Source organism: Oryx dammah, unplaced genomic scaffold (assembly GCF_014754425.2).
Source record: "Oryx dammah isolate SB20612 unplaced genomic scaffold, SCBI_Odam_1.1 HiC_scaffold_2, whole genome shotgun sequence".
NCBI lineage: Eukaryota > Metazoa > Chordata > Mammalia > Artiodactyla > Bovidae > Oryx > Oryx dammah.
The window spans coordinates 192,791,794-192,805,903 of NW_024070186.1; the positions used below are offsets into that span (position 1 = coordinate 192,791,794).

The window sequence follows — 14,110 nt, forward strand, 5'->3', positions numbered from 1 at the left end:
ATTTTTAACCTAATGAGGCTTTCTTTGTAGCCTAGTATTTTGTGAAGTTTTTTCTGGGTACCTGAAACTCAGGTGTGTCTGATAATATCAGACCTACCTTATTAATTATGCTGTTGAGTTCATCCAACTCCTTGTTTACTTACTTGTAGAGTTTTTCATAATGTGACGTCTCTCTCTGTTTTTTGGCTGCACCACCCACTTGGCATGTGGGATCTTAGTTCCCTGACCAGGGATGGAGCCCAAGCCCCCTGAAGTAGAAGCATGGAGTCTTAACCACTGGGCTGCCGGGGAAGTCCTGTAAAGTCCCTCCTTTACTTTTCTGTCTCAGAGAGAGAAAGACGGCCCCCTGCCAGGACTTGCCAGTCTGATTGTCATCCACTCCAACTCTTCTGTTTCTCTGAGTTAAACTGGGTCCAGGTAGCACCTCTCTGAGCCTCTGTCTACTCGGTTCCCCCATCTCAAACACCTGAGACAGATCCTGCAAGGCTTTTGTGCGTCATGCATTCCCCTCACCCTTGAGAAACGTAATGTCTTTGCTCTTTTTAAGATCTGCAAAAGCCATGACCTGGCTACCCTTTCTTCCATGCACACCTCCACTAGAACTTCACTACTTTTGGCAGCCAATTCCATTTGAATTGTGGTTTGAAACTTGAGCTAGTTCATTGTTTTGCTGAAACTGGAATTTGTATTTTTGTTTCTTATTTTCCCCATTGCTTTTTTTTTTTAGAATTTTATTTATTTTTTAATATAAATTTATTTATTTTAATTGGAGGCTAAGTGTTTTACAATATTGTAGTAGTTTTGCTATACATTGACATGAATCCACCACAGGTGTACATGTGTTCCCCATCCTGAACCCTCCTCCCACCTCCCTCCCCATCCCCATTGCTTTTGGATGACTGCAAAAAGATAGAGAGGAAATACTCTTTTTATGCTACCATCTTCAAAATGGAAGTTTCTATGGTTTTTAATATAATAATGGTGAGCCAGTTCACTTCTGGATAGTACCAGCATGCCACACGGAACCATCTGTAAATGTGGCTAGAATCTTTTTACCCTTGTTTAGCTCATCATAGGGGACTCCTTCCCAAATGGGGCAAATGAAAGCGTATGTGACAGGGGAAGGGAGGAGGGTATAAAGATGTAAACAAAGCTTGGGTAACTTACATAGGCCTTCAGAATCTGGAGTCTACTTAGTAATGGGAAGCTCTGGGTTGCCCCATTTTGAAGCAATATGGATTAAACAATGCTCAGCTTGAGTTTCATGGTAACTTTCTATTCCAGTTATTTCCATGGGACTTCAGGAGCAAGACAGAACATGTTTCCTGAAAGGAGAATAGTTATAGCAAGACTAGCCCCTGCTCCCAAAACTAGAGCAAGCCTGCATGAAGCAATGAAGACCCAGAGCTGCCAAAAATAAATAAATAAGTATTTATCTGATGAAATGTGGTTTTGCTTCAACCCCTCTGGGGTCCCCACTGTGATGCTCTGTTGGCCATGCCGAAATTTAGTGGACTAGACTCCTCCAGCACCGTGGCTGGCAAGGCCATAAGGGCAGTTTGCTCTGCAGTCTGGACTAGTTTCAAAACTTCCTTTCTTGTCTTCTCCTCACTCGAATAGAGTTGTTTTCAGGCCAGTAAATGAGTTAAAGAAGGACTCCTAAGCAGATTTGCTTTATGCAAGCTGGCCTCGAGCCTGTCCGGGCTCACAGATTCTTCTAAGGAAATCAGCCTGTCTTCCCATGGCCCCCACCGAGTAGGCAGCACACTCTAGCACTCTTTGTGCTCAGAGTCGCTGGCCACAACTGATTGGTGGGTGGAAAGACCCATGATCCTAAGACAATCAAATCATATCAAGACCTGTGGCCTTTAAAGTTGTCTGGTGTGGACTTCCCTGGTGGTCCAGTGGTTAAGAATCCGCCTTGCAATGCAGGCAACGTGGTTTCAATCCCCAATCTGAGCCGATTCCACATGCCACAAGCAACTAAACCCGTGCACCCCAACTACTGAAGCCCCTGCACTCTAGAGCCCACGCACAGCAGCAAGAGGACCCATGACAATGAGAAGCCTGCAAACCACAATGAAGAGGAGCCGGCACTCCCGCAACTAGAGGAAGCCTGCACACAGCAGTGAAGACCCAGTGCTGCCAAAGGTAAATAAATTATTTTTAACAACAAGAAATAAAGTTGTTTGGTGTGATGAGACAAGCAAGGCAGACATCAGCTCTGCCCATGATGGAATAACAGGGTCTGCATTCACCCTCCCACTTTAAATGACTTAAAAAATGGGCAAAGGGGAATTCCCTGGTGGCCAAGTGGTTAGGGCTCCACACTTTCACTGCTGAGGGCCCAGGTTCAATCCCTGGTCAGGGAACTAAGATCCCGAAAGCTGCACAGCAGAGCCAGATTTTTTGGAAAAAAGGCAAAGTATATAAAACAATTGTTTTCGGATATTGAACAATAGGTAGCACAGAATGATAATACCTGACAAAAGGGAAAAGAATGTGTTCAACCCTATTGCTGCCCCAATTTGCTGTCTGGATGGAGTTCCCAGGCTGTAGTTCAATGAGGGAGACCCGACGCACAGGCCACTGGGTTCCCTGAGTTGAGGAGACAGAGTTTAGATGAAGAGAGCTTGAGTTTACAGGGCAAAATATTGGAAGGAATGCTGCACCATGGAGACAGAGAAAGAGCTCTTGAAATCTTCAGAGGGTTTCTCTCGAGTCTTTGGCTGAGTACTTATCACCACATGTGAATGAAGAATCTCCTCAAGGCTGGATAATGAACCATCAGAAAGGAACAGGTGAAACATTCTCTGACGATCTCCCAAGTCTAGGAATAGTTCACATTCCTAATAGCCAGAATGGAAAACCTCATCATACACAAGGCATTTGAGAATACTCCAAAGACTATTTGCTAAATAATACTATAGTCTAGACTAAAGGCTGCTTTGGTCCCCACTGACAAAACTTAAAAGCAAACCTTGAAAAAAAATTACAAAACTATTTCCAAATAGCTTAGCTGCATCCCAACAGAGAAGCCAAATATATTTAAAGGAATACAAAGAAATTCAGCAGCCAGATGTAAAATTCACAATGTCTGGCGTCTAATGAGACAAGAATCAGATAGGAATTCCCTGGTGGTCTAGAGGTTAGGACTCAACGTTTTCATTGCCAAGGGCACAGTTTCGACCCTTGGTTGGGGAACTAGGATCCTGTAAGCCACGTGGTGCAGCCAAAAGCAAACAGAGATTCAAAGAAGCAGGAAAACAACTCATAGTGAGGCAAGAAAACCAAGCAATAGAGACAGACTCAGAAATGACCCAGATGGTAGAATTAGCAAACAAGGACATCGAAATAGCTATTAAAAAATACGTATCTAGTTGAAGAAGCTTAAGCTGTTGAAGAAGCTTAAGCTGTTGAAGAAGCTTAAGCACAAGCATAAGAGAAGATAAAGAGGATATAAAAAGGCCCAAATCTAAGTTCCAGAAATGATAAATAAAATATCTGAGGTGACAAGTATAGTGAATGGGATAAACAGTGGGCTAGACGCTACAGAAGAAAAGACTATGAACTTGAAGCCATACCAATGCCAACTGCTGAAAATGCAATACAGTGGAAAAAAGATGGGGAAAAAAACCCACAAACAAACAGAAGCCCAGCAAGCTATGGCACAAGGTCAGGAACTAGTGGTGGCAGGTACCTCTAAAGTGGGGTTAACATAGAGACTAAAAGTAAGATTTTAGATTTAATTGAAGGTCAGTTTACAAAGGCATTAGGCTCAACACCAAAAAGAAAAACCACCCAATTAAAACCCCCTCATGGATCACAGCTTGTGGTGGCGCAGGGGCTTGTATAACTAAATGAAACTATAAGCCGTGCCCTGCAGGGGCCCCCAAGATGGGCGGGTCACCGTGGGGCGTTCTGATAAAACATGTCCACTGGAGGAGAGAATGGCAAGCCACTCTGGTATTCTTGGTGCGAGAACCCCATGAGCAGTATGAAAAGGCAAAAAGATCTGACTCTACACATGGATATCGCCAGATGGGCGATCCTGAAATCAGATTGATTATACTCTTTGCAGCTGAAGATGGAGAAATTCTATACAGCCAGCAAAAACAAGACCTGACCGTGGTTCAGATCATGAGCTCCTTATTGCAAAATTCAGGCTTAAATGAAAGAAAGTAGGAAAAACGTCTAGGCCATTCAGGTATGGCCTAAATCAAATTACTTATGATTATACAGTGAAGGTGATAAATAAATTCAAGGGATTAGATCTGGTGGACACAGTGCTTTACTATTGACAAAGGTTCATAACATTGTACAGGAGGCAGTGACTAAAACCATCCTACCAAAAAAAGAAATGTAGGAAGACAAAGTGGTTGTCTGAGAAGGCTTTAAAAATAGCTGAGAAAAGAAGAGAAATGGAAAACAAGGGCGAAAAGGAAGGATATACCCAACTGAATGCAGAGTTCCAGAGGATAGCAAGGAGACATAAGAAGGCCTTCTTAAGTGAACAATGCAAAGAAATAAAGGAAAACAATAGAATGGGAAAGATTAGAGGTCTCTTAAAGAAAATTGGAGATACTAAGGGAAAATTTCATGCAAGGATGAGAATGCTAAAGATCAGGAATGCTAAGGACCTAACAGAAGCAGAAGAGATTAAGAAGAGGTGGCAAGAATGCACAGGACAACTATACAAAAAAGATCTTGATCTAGATAACCACCATGTTGTGGTCCCTCACCTACAGCCAGATATCCTGCAGTGTGAAGTCAAGGGGGCTTAGGAAGCATTACTCTGGGTGGCACTAGTGGTAAAGAACCTGCATACTAACACAGGAGATGTAAGAGACGCTTACATCCTGGTTGGGTTTGATCCTCAGGTTGGGAAGATCCCCTGGAGGAGGGCACAGCAACCCACTCCAGTATTCTTGCCTGGAGAATCCCTAGGATAGAGGTCCATAGGGTCACAAAGAGTCAGACATGACTGAAGTGACTTAGCACGCATGCATGCACTGTAAACACAGCTACTGGAGGTGATGGAATTTCAGCTGAGCTATTTCAAATCCTAAAAGATGATGCTGTTAAAGTGCTGCACTCAAATATGTCAGCAAATCTGGAAAACTCAGCAGTGGCCACAGGACTGGAAAATGTCAGTTTTCATTCCAATCCCAAAGAAGAGCAGTGCCAAAGAATGTTCAAACTACCGTACTATTGTGCTCATTTCACATACTAGCAAGGTAATGCTTGAAATCCTACAATCTAGGCTTCAGCGGTATGTGAACTGAGAACTTTCAGATGTACAAGCTGGATTTAGAAAAGACAGAGGAACCAGAGATTGCCAACATTCATTGGATCATAGAGAAAGCAAGGGAATTCAAAAAAAACATCAGCTTCACTGACTATGCTAAAGTCTTTGACTGTGTGGATCACAACAAACTGTGGAAAATTCTTAGAGATAGGAATACCAGACACCTTACTTGTCTCCTGAAAAACCTTTATGTGGGTCAAGAAGCAACAGAACTGGATGTGGAACAACACAGGTTCAAAATTGGGAAAGGGGTATGACAAGGCTGTATATTGTCACCTTGCTTATTTAACTTATATGCAGAGCACATCATGTGAAATGCTTGGCTGATTGAATCACAAGCTGGAATCAGGATTGCTGGGAGAAATATCAACAACTTCAGATATGCAGATGATACCATTCTAATGGCAGAAAGTGAAGAGGAGCTAAAGAGCCTCTTGATAAAGGTGAAAGAGGAGAGTGAAAAAGCTGGCATAAAACTCAACATTCAAAAAACGAAGATCATGGCCTCTAGTCCCATTACTTCATGGCAAATAGATTTTATTTTCTTGGGCTGCAAAATTACTGCAGTAGGTGGCTGCAGCCATGAAATTGAAATTAAAATTTCCTTGGAAGGAAAGCTATGACAAACCTAGACAGCATATTGAAAAGCAGAGACATCACTTTGCAACAAAGGTATATAATCAAAGCTATGGTTTTTCTGGTGGTTATGTACAGATGTGAGAGTTGGACCATAAAGAAGGCTAAGTGCCAAAAAACTGATATGTTTGAATTGTGGTGGTGGAGAAGACTCTTGAGAGTCCCTTGGACTGCAAGGAGATCAAACCAGTCAATCCTAAAGGAAGTCATCCCTGAATATTCATTGGAAGAACCGATGCTGAAGCTGAAGCTCTATCAGCTCCAATATTTTCACCATCTGATGTGAAGAGCCAACTCATTGGAAAAGACCCTGATACTGGGAATGATTGAAGGCAAAAGGAAAAAAGGGCAGCAGAAGATGAGATGGCTAGATAGCATCACCGACTCAATGGACATGAGTTTGAACAGTCTCTGGGAGACAGTGAAGGAGAGGGACGCCTGGTGTGCTGCAGTCCATGGGGTAACAAAGAGTTGGACAGGACTCAGTGACCAAACAACAACAACAGCCATTAAAAAGATGGGCAACGGACTTGGTGAGACATTTCTCCAAAGAAGATATACAAACAGACAATAAGCAAATGAAAAGATACTGAGTATCCTTAGCCATTAGGAAATGCAAATCAAAATCACTTCGCACCCACTAGGATGGCTATAATTTTTCCAAAAAAGGAAAACTAAATGCCAGTGAGGATATGGAGAAATTGGAACCTTAGTACATTGCTGACGGGTATGTAAAATGCAGCAGCCACTGTGGAAAACAGTTTGACAGTTCCTCAAAAAGGTAAATATAGAATTACCATATGACTCAGCAGTTTCACTCACAGGTACAGGCGTACCTCGGAGATATTGTGGGTTTGGTTTTGGACCACCAAAATAAAGCGGATATTACAGTAAAGTGAGTCAGACAAAGTTTTTGGTTTTCCAGTGAATATACAAGTTGAAAGTGAAAGTGAAAGTTGCTCAGTAGTGTCCGACTCTTTGCGACCCCATGGACTGTAGTCCATGGAATTCTCCAGGCCAGAATACTGGAGTGGGTAGCCTTTCCCTTCTCCAGGGATCGAACCCAGGTCTCCCGCATTACAGGCGGATTCTTTACTAGCTGAGCCACATATATAAGTTAGGTTTACACTATACTGTAGTCTATTAGTGTGCAATAGCATTCTTTCTAAAAAGCAATGTATATACTTTAAAAATACTTCACTGCTAAAAATGATAACCATCATCTCAGCGAGTCATAACCTTTTTGCTGATGGAGGATCTTGCCTCATTGTTGATGGCTGCTGACTGATCAGGGTGATTGCGGAAGACTGGGGTGGCTATTGCAAATTCTTAAAATAAGACAGTGATGAATTTTGCCACATTGATTGACTCTTCCTTCTACACAAGATTTCCCCACAGCATGCAACTCTGATAGCATTTTACTTAGAGAACTTCTTCCAAAGTGGAGTCAATCCGCTCAAACCCTGCCGCTGCTTTATCAGTTGGGTTTATGTAATATTCTAAATCATTTGTTGTCATTTCAACAATCTCCAAAGCATCTACACCAGGAGTAGTTTCCATCTCAAGAAACCACTTTCTCTGCTCATCCATGAAAATTGTATCATCTTCAGGCTCCACTTCTAATTCTAGTTCTCTTACTGTTTCTACCACATCTGCAGTTGCTTCCTCCACTGAAGTCTTTTTTTAAAATTTATTTATTTTATTTTATTTTTTAAATTTATTTATTTTAATTGGAAGCCAATTACTTTACAATATTGTAGTGGTTTTTGCCATACATTGGCATGAATCAGCCATGGGTGTACATGTGTTCCCCATCCTGAACCCCTCTCCCACCTCCCTCCCCATCCCATCCCTCAGGGTCATCCCAGTGCACCAGCCCTGAGCACCCTGTCTCATGCATCAAACCTTGACTGGCGATCTGTTTCACATATGATAATATACATGTTTCAGTGCTATTCTCTCAAATCATCCCACCCTTGCTTTCTCCCACAGAGTCCAAAAGACTGTTCTTTACATCTGTGTCTCTTCTGCTGTCTCGCATATAGGGTCATTGTTACCATCTTTCTAAATTCCATATATATGCATTAGTATACTGTATTGGTGTTTTTCTTTCTGACTTAAAAATATGGAACACTTCATGAATTTGCGTTTCATCCTTGTGCAGGGGCCATAGCTAATCTTCTCTGTATCGCTCCAATTTTAGTATATGTGCTGCCAAAACGAGCATTCCATATGTATCTTTTTATTTATTACGTGTGCGTGCTAAGTTGCTTCAGTTGTGTCCAACTCTTTGTGACCCCATGGACTGTAGCCCATCAGGCTTCTCTGCCCATGGGATTCTCAAGGCAAGAATACTGGAGTGGGTTGCCATGCCCTTCTCCAGGGGAATCTTCCTGAGTCAGGGACTGAACCTGTCTCTCCTGTAGCTCCTGCACTGCCGGCAGAGGCTTTACCTCTGAGCCACTGGGGAAGCCTTTACTTATTTACTACAATGGAGTGCAAACTGCATTGGAAGCAGGTATTAAAAGGATTGAGAATTTCTTGGCAGTCCAGTAGTTAGGACTCAGCACTTTCACCGTCAGGGCCTGGGCTCAGTCCTTGGTCAGGGAACTAGAATCCTGCAGGCTGTGTGGCCTGGCAGAGAGAATAGTACCAAGACAGAGGAAGATCAAACACTCTCAGTGCTGCTGTCTTCAAGGAAAACTGTGATTCGCTCACTCCTTCTTCTATCTGGTGCTCCAGGCCCAGTGCAGCCAGTCCATGCCTGCTTCCCCATGCAGCCTGGTGCTGAGCCGCAGCCTGGCCCCGGGGGGCGGAGGCCTTCCTCTGCTGAAGTCTTGAACCCCCCCAAAGTCATCTAAGAGAGTTGGGGTCAACTACTCCCAGGCTCCTCTTAATGTTGATATTTTGACCTCTTCTAATGAATCATGAATGTTCTTCGTGGCATCTAAAATGGTGAGTCTTTTCCAGAGGGTTTTCAACTGGCTGCCCAGATATATCAGAGGAATCACTACCTCTGGCAGCTATAGCCTTACAAAGCATATTTCTTAAATAATAAGATTTTATTACTATATGTAAAATAGATAGGGACTGTCTGGTGGCTCAGAGGTAAAGAATCCACCTGCCAATACAAAAGACTCAGATTCAATCCCTGGGTTTGGGAGATCCCCTGGAGAAGGAAATGGCAACCCACTCCAGTATTCTTGGTGGGGAAATCCCATGGGCAGAGGAGCCTGGCGGGCTATGGTCCCTGGGGTTGCAAAGAGTCAGACATGACTTAGCAACTAAACAACAACATAAAATAGATAATCAACAAGGACCTACTGTATAGCACAGGGAGCTCTACTCAATATTTTGTGATAATCTATAATGGGAAATTCCATGGACAGAGGAGCCTGGTGGGCTACAGTCCATGGGGCCGCAAAGAGTTGAACATGACTGAGTGCGCACACCCACACATAAGGGAAATGAATCTGAAAAAGATTCTTTGTGTATATATGTTCTATATCTATCTATATAAATCACTGTGCTGTCCGCTGGAGCTAACACAACATTGTAAACCGACTCTGCTTCAGTGAAATTAAAAAAAAAAAAGGGAAAAAAATAAGACTTGAAAATCAAAATGGCTCCTTGATTAATTTGCTGCAAAGTGGTATTGTGTTGACAGGCATGAAAACATTAACCTTTTTAAAAAATTAATTTATTTGTTTATTTTCAGCCACACCCTATGGCATGTGGCCATCACCAACCAGGGATCCAACCCATGCCCCCTGCATTGAAAGGGGAGTCTTAACCACTGGACCACCAGGGAAATCACCCCCCCCCAAAAAAAAAAATTAATCTTGTTATCCTTCTCCATCAGAGCTCTTATATTTTGAAAATAATCTTTTTTTTCCTGAGCACTAGTTCTCAACAGTCGGCTTAAATATTCAGTAAACCATGTTGTAAACAGATGTGCTGTCATGCAGCCTTTGTGGTTCCATTTATAGAGCACAGGCAGAGTAGATTTAGTCTAATTCTTAAGGGCTCTAGGATTTTTGGAATGGTAAATGAACACTGGCTTCAACTTAAAGTCTCCAGATGCTTTAGGCCCTGACAAGAGAGTTAGCCTGTCCTTTGAAACTTTGAAGCCAGGCACGGACTTCTTTCTAGCTAGAAAGTCCTAGATTGCAACTTCTTCCAATAGAAGGCTGTTTATTCTGCATTGACAACCTATTTAGTGTAACCATCCTCATTCATTATCTTAGCTAGATCTTCTGGATAACTTGCTGCAGCTTCTGCATCAGCATTTGCTGCTTCACCTTGCACATTAACCTCGTTAACCAAACTCTGCTAGCTTCAAATTTTCCTTTGGCAGTTTCCTCACCTCTCTCAGCCTTCACAGAATTGAAGAGAATTGAGTCTTGCTCTGGGGCTTCCCTGGTGTCTCAGATGGTAAAGAATCTGCCTGTCAGTCCAGGAGACCTGAGTTCGATCCCTGGGTCAGGAAGACCCCCTGCAGAAGGGAATGGCAACCACTCCACTATTCTTGCCTGGAGAATTCCATGGACAGAAGAGCCTGGTGGGCTACAGTGCATGGGGTCACCTGAATTAAGCTCTGGGTTAAAGGAATGTTGTGGCTGGTTTGACCTTCTATGCAGATCATAAATTTTTCTCCGTATCAGAAATAAGGTTGTTTTGCTTTCTGATCATTTGTGTGTTCACTGAACTAGCACTTTTAATTTCCTTCAAGAACTTTTCCTTTGCATTTACAACTTGGCTGTTTGATGCAAGAGACTTAGCTTTTAGTCTGTCTTGGCTTTCAGCATGCCTTCCTCATTAAGCTTAATCTTTTTTAGCTTTTGATTTAAAGTGAGAGACATGTGACTCTTTCTTTCACTTGAACACTGAGAGGCCATTGTAGGGTTATTAATTGGCCTAATTTCAATATTGTTGTTTTAGGGAATAGAGGGGCACAAAAAGAGGAAGAAAGGTGGGGGAATAGCCAGCTGATGGAGAAATCAGAACACGTAGATTTATTGCTTAAGTTTGTTGTCTTCTATGAGTGCAGTTTGTAGTGCCCTAAAACAATTACAATAGTAGCATCAAAGATCACTGATCATAGATCAATATAACAAATATAATAATAATAAACCTTAACATATTTTGAGAATTACTAAGCTGTGACACGGAGATGTGGGGTGAGCAAATGCTATTGAAAAAAAAATGGTGCAGGCAGACTTGCTCAATGCAGGGTTACCACAAGCTTTCAATTTCTAAAAAGAAGTAGTATCTGTGCAGTAAAATGAGGTATGCCAGTATATACCTAAAATGATTGAAAACAGGTACTCAAATTGTTATTGTTGTTTAGTTGCTAAATCATGTCTGACTCTTTTGCACCCCCGTGGACTGTATCTCTCGGTTCTGCTGCCCATGGGATTTCCCAGGCAAAAATGCTGGAGCAGGTTGCCATTTCCTTCTCCAGTGGATCTTCCGGACCCAGGGATCAAGCCCATGTCTCCTGTATTGGCAGGTGGGTTCTTTACCACTGAGCTACCAGGGAAGTCCACACTCAAACAAATACTTTTACACAAATGTTCATAGTAGCACTGTTCACAGTAGCCGAAAGGTGGAAACAACCCAAATGCCCATCAGTGGGTGAATGGATAAAGGAATTATGGAACATACACACAATGGAATATTGTTCAGCCATAAAAAAGGAGTGAAGTGCTGAAACATGCTGCAACAACATAGAGGAATCTCAGAAACATTATGCTGAAGTAAAAGAATTCAGATACAGAAAGGTCCACATTGTATGATTACATTTACATGAAATATATCAGAATAGATAAATCCTTATAAATTCATAGAGACAGAAAGTATGTTGGTAGTTGCCTGGATTTGAGGGAGAGGGGACTGAAGAGTGACAGTCTATGACGCTTTCTTTAGGGGAAATGAAAATGCTTTAGAACGAGATAGACACTGTCAATGTGCTAAATGCCCCTGAATTGTATGCTTTATAATGATTGCTGCTGCTAAGTCGCTTCAGTCGTGTCCGACTCTCTGCGACCCCAGAGACGGCAGCCCACCAGCCTCCCCCGTCCCTGGGATTCTCCAGGCAAGAACACTGGAGTGGGTTGCCATTTCCTTCTCCAATGCAGGAAAGTGAAAAGTGAAAGTGAAAGTGAAGTCGTGTCCGACTCCTAGCGATCCCATGGACTGCAGCCTACCAGGCTCCTCAATCCAAGGGATTTGCCAGGCAAGAGTACTGGAGTGGGTCGCCATTGCCTTCTCTGTTATAATGATTAGTTATATGTTATTTGACTATCACCTTGATTTTATTTATTTAATTAATTTTATAATGCCAGGTCTTAGTTGTGGCATGTGGGAATCTAGATCCCTGACCAGGGATTGAACCCAGGCCCCCTGTATTGGGAGCAGAGAGTCTTAGCCACTGGACCACCAGGGAAGTCTCTCACCTCAATTTTTAAAGAAGATATTTGATCTAAATTCTCTAAATTCCCTAAATTCTCTTCCTATTTAGGGCCCACAGGTGGATGACTGCTCCTTCTCCACTTGGAAAGAACATTGGAGGTTTATTCTTAGAAAACATAAAACAGAAGTTTTCTGGACTATGGGATACAAGCCTGGTTGAGGATAAGGGTACCTTATTGAAAATACAGGGATTTAAAGAAAGTGAGACATGAATTTGAGCAAACTCTAGGAGAGAGTGAAGGACAGGGGAGCCTGGCATGCTGCACTCCATGAGGTCGCAAAGAGGCAGGCAGGACTTAGCGAATGTACAACAGCAACAAAGAAGCTGGTGTAAGATGTTGAGACACCAAACATCCCCCCACACCTAGCCTTCTAATACCTTAGAAGTGTTTTCTGAAATATGACTAGCCCCAGAGAACTGACTTAAAGACACTGACTTTGGAGTTCCTCCACGGAAATGGCTCTGCTGGATCACCCTACAGTGACCCTTACCGGCATAAAGCTCCTCCCAGTCTCACAGGGCTGCCAGGCAGCCTCTCGTACTCACTGTAGTGCCCTGCTAGGGACCACCAGTGTTTCCCAGGGGCATCTTTATACGAAAGGCACAGATACAAAACCAAAATCCAGCGATGGAAAAACCAAACCAAAAACAGAAACAAGCAACTTGAAAGAAACTGATACAATGTAGAGAGAAGAAAATTTTACAAAAAAACCCACCATAATTAATATCCCTTGAGAAGAGAAGGTACTACCCTGATCAAGCAAAAATAGGGTGCCTTTTAAAAAAAGTATAGTCAGAGAATAAGAAAGAGATATTAGAAATTAAAAATGTGAAAAAATATGAGAAGGAAAAAAAATGAGGGAAAAGTATAACTAAAAAATTTTAAGAAATTTCCCAGAATAGAAGGGCATGAATTTCTAGATATAAAGGACCTATCAAGTATCCCAACACAATTGAGAAAAACCAAGAACCTCACCAAAGCACATCCTTGTAAAATTTAAAATACTGGAGATTAAACATATGTATTTAGTACATATAGATTTCTAAGGATACAAGCAAATGGTCCAAATTAGAATTTATAATAACAACTCTGGAAGCTAGAAGGTGAAGGAGAAAAGCATTAAAAATTCTGCTGGAATATAATTTCCAACCTGCAATTCCATACACAGCTAACATGCAATTATGAATTACTCTAGAATAAAGGCATATTCATTAATTCCAGGTTCAGATGCAAGTGACAGAAACCCAAAACAGTAGTTACAATTTTCTCTCTCACATAAAAATCCAGGTCACTCGACTGGCTCTGTTCCACGAAACGCTCAGCATCTCAGGTTCATTCCAGTCCTCTCTCTGCCATGGCCAGATGTGGGCTTCATCCTCATGGTTCAGGATGGTAGCATCTGAGTCCCAGCCACCTGACAGATGGGGGAAGGGATGGTGAAGAAGGAGCAAAGGGCATTTGGCAGCCTCATCTTTAGGAATTTCTCAGAAGCTGCCAAGTAACACTTTTGCTTACATCGCATCATCAGAATTTGTTCACCTGGAAAATGTAGAAATAAAGACTTGATTTTGGATGATCTTGTGCCCAGCTAAACACTTTCTTACTATGGAAAAACAGAAGACAGGTGTGTGGAATAAGTAGCAGTCCCTGTTACACAGTCTTGAACATTTTTTAAGCATTCTTTGCCGGA

At 42.2% G+C, this 14,110-nt stretch overlaps 2 non-coding genes across 2 annotated transcripts; one reads left to right on the forward strand and one right to left on the reverse strand.

The window, feature by feature from the left end:
- The first annotated feature begins 2,299 nt into the window (after positions 1–2,299).
- Positions 2,300–2,372, forward strand: TRNAE-UUC. The gene has a single exon. It is a non-coding gene; the product is annotated as a tRNA-Glu (tRNA).
- A 5,691-nt stretch (positions 2,373–8,063) lies between these two features.
- On the reverse strand, positions 8,064–8,171 carry LOC120859399. The gene has a single exon (XR_005720073.1). It is a non-coding gene; the product is annotated as a U6 spliceosomal RNA (small nuclear RNA).
- Positions 8,172–14,110: the final 5,939 nt, after the last annotated feature.